Source organism: Diuraphis noxia, unplaced genomic scaffold (assembly GCF_037042655.1).
Source record: "Diuraphis noxia isolate RWA-SAM2 unplaced genomic scaffold, SU_Dnox_SAM2 contig0001, whole genome shotgun sequence".
Taxonomy (NCBI): domain Eukaryota; kingdom Metazoa; phylum Arthropoda; class Insecta; order Hemiptera; family Aphididae; genus Diuraphis; species Diuraphis noxia.
Genome location: NW_028301711.1, coordinates 50,910,013 through 50,912,731, shown reverse-complemented (window position 1 = coordinate 50,912,731; position 2,719 = coordinate 50,910,013).

Genomic DNA, 2,719 nt, shown 5'->3' with positions numbered 1-2,719 from the left:
GTTCCTCACAGTGCTTTGCTCCAAAATATAGCGAGCTATATTATATGCTAAGAGCCGAAATATGACGTAAAAAATTACCAAAAATAAAAAATAAAATTATAAGCATCGCGTTTTGTGCAGACATTACTGAAGTTTACCCGAATTCGACTATTTCCGGTAATTTAAACACCCGCAATTAGTTCATTTAAAAAAAAAAAGTATCCTGAATGCTTTTGGGTAGTATACTGCAATATTTTAGAATAATATTTTTAATATTGCAGAGAGTTCGCATAAACATATTATTCGTAATACTCGTTTTAAAGGCACAGCCCATAGTTTTCAGTGAAATGTTTATTAATAATAATTTATTGTGATTTTATTTTTTTTTAACTGTATTTAAATGTATCTGCAAAAACTAGTTTATAAAAAAAGTGTGTGTGGTGGTGATGACTTTCATAACTAATTTATATTTTTTAATATAATAAACAGTTTATAATACGATTTTAATATTTTATATCCATGCAATGAATTTTACTATTACTATAGTAAAGACAAATTGTACCCGCGATGAATTGTGAATGAAGTGAAACGTTGTCGGTGAAAAGTCGCGCGGTGGAATACCCGCGATCCGTTTTAGACGTAATCAAAATTGGGAATATAAAATTTGTATACCTAATAAAAAATATAATTTTATCGATTCATGGCTAACAGCAATATTTAGTAGATCATCAATTTGTGACATATATTTTTATAAATTGATACATAAAAAACATGATCATATACATATATAATATATATTATGTAGTTAAATACAGCTAACTCATTGTTGGTTAAATATTGGATTATTGTTAAATTGACTAATATTAATTTCAGGTACAGTCATATGTACTTAATAATATAATATTAAACGCTTATGCAGTTATGATATGTATAAACAATAAACCTACTTAGTTATTATTTGATGTTTAGTTGTTTATTAATATTATTAATATTCAACCGCGTAACAGTTATCGTGTTGTCAGTTTGTCACAATGACATTATTGTTAAAATTACAATAACCTCAAGTCGTATTTTGATGTTTTTTATATGCTTTTCTCTATTATACACACATTTTATCGAAAAAAAATAAATTCAACAATTAAAATATATTTAAATTACATTACATTATAATATTATGAATATTTTATAATAATAATAATACGGTAAAAAATTGTGTTGAGAAATGGAATAAAATTAAATAGTTACACGGATTTCCACCTCCAGGTATACTCTAGTGTATCTTACAAAAAAAGCATACATTAGCATATTATGCTTTAGATTCATTAAATCTAGTTAAAAAGCTTTAGCAATTATTGATAGGTAAAGCTATACCTACTAAACACGTTTCTTACGTTTTTTCCCTTTATTATTTTAACTCCAAATTTTTGAGCAGTGGGTTTCAAAACTGTTTTTTATTACATTATATGCTTAGGTCCATAATTATTTTTACCAAATTAATCAAAACTAATTATTGAAAAACAACCAAGAACAATGAAAATACGTATTTAGTATCTACGTGGTTCTAATTTTACGCCTAATGCTTATGACATTTATCATAATTCCAATAAAAATTTCAACTTTATTCATTTTTTTTCTTATAAGTTACAGCTAAGAACAATTCAAAGTTGACTGACTTTTGTCACCTAACAATAGTTTATATTTTCCGAAATATTTTATTGATATTTTATATATTAAATTTAAGAACTCATTCATTTTTTTATTCCAGTGATTCGACTAACCAAATTAGTAATACCTAATTTAGTAAATAAAAATTCAACTAATTCACATTAGTGAAAACGTTTACTTAACCTAAGAAGTTAATTTCATAATTTTTTTAAGCATCAATATTGTTTTAGATAAAATTAATTATTTGAAAATTAATACATTTTTTTTACAATTCATTCTTTTTGAGCATTTTCAAAATTATATCATATTATATATACAATTTATCTACAGGCCTTCATTACAATATTCCATTTTTTTTATCTAAATTTTAATGATTTAATATCATTGGTTATATTATATACGGCACAGCACGTGCATTCAGATAATTATATATTTTCTCGTTTCACAGCTATATAGACTTAAATATTACTACGATAAGGAGGTGTTGTTAATTTATTTCATTAGTATATAACCTAACTATAAGAATTGGCCATATCGTTGTTTCCTCTCACTGTTTTTTTGTTCAACTTCATTAACTTCCAACTTTGTTCTAATTGTAATAAATATAGGTTTGAGTATACGTTATTTTTTTGACCTCTAACACCATTTCCGACGTTTGGTGATGGTGTAATTATTCTACGAAACGTTTCTTAATATAATAATCGATAGTTCTGAATAAATAGTAATATTTCATAATATGATAACACCTTAGTATATACACGTGTTAAATATTTAACGAGTTTCTTTCTTGTTTTTTAGTTAAGTTCTTTTTAGAAAAAACAAATTCCATTCACAACTAGCATCTCTAAACAAGACATTTTTTAACTTTTGGGTATCTAGAAAAATGATTTTCACATTTTCTATTATGACATAATATCTTCATAATATAGAAAATCATGAAATTTTTTCCAAATTAAATAAGTCATAACGTCTATAATAATTCTGTAGTTATATAACATATATTTTCATCATCGAAATGTTGTCTATTTTTAGGAATGCAAAGCTCACTATGATGTAGATAGATGCACTGAATCAA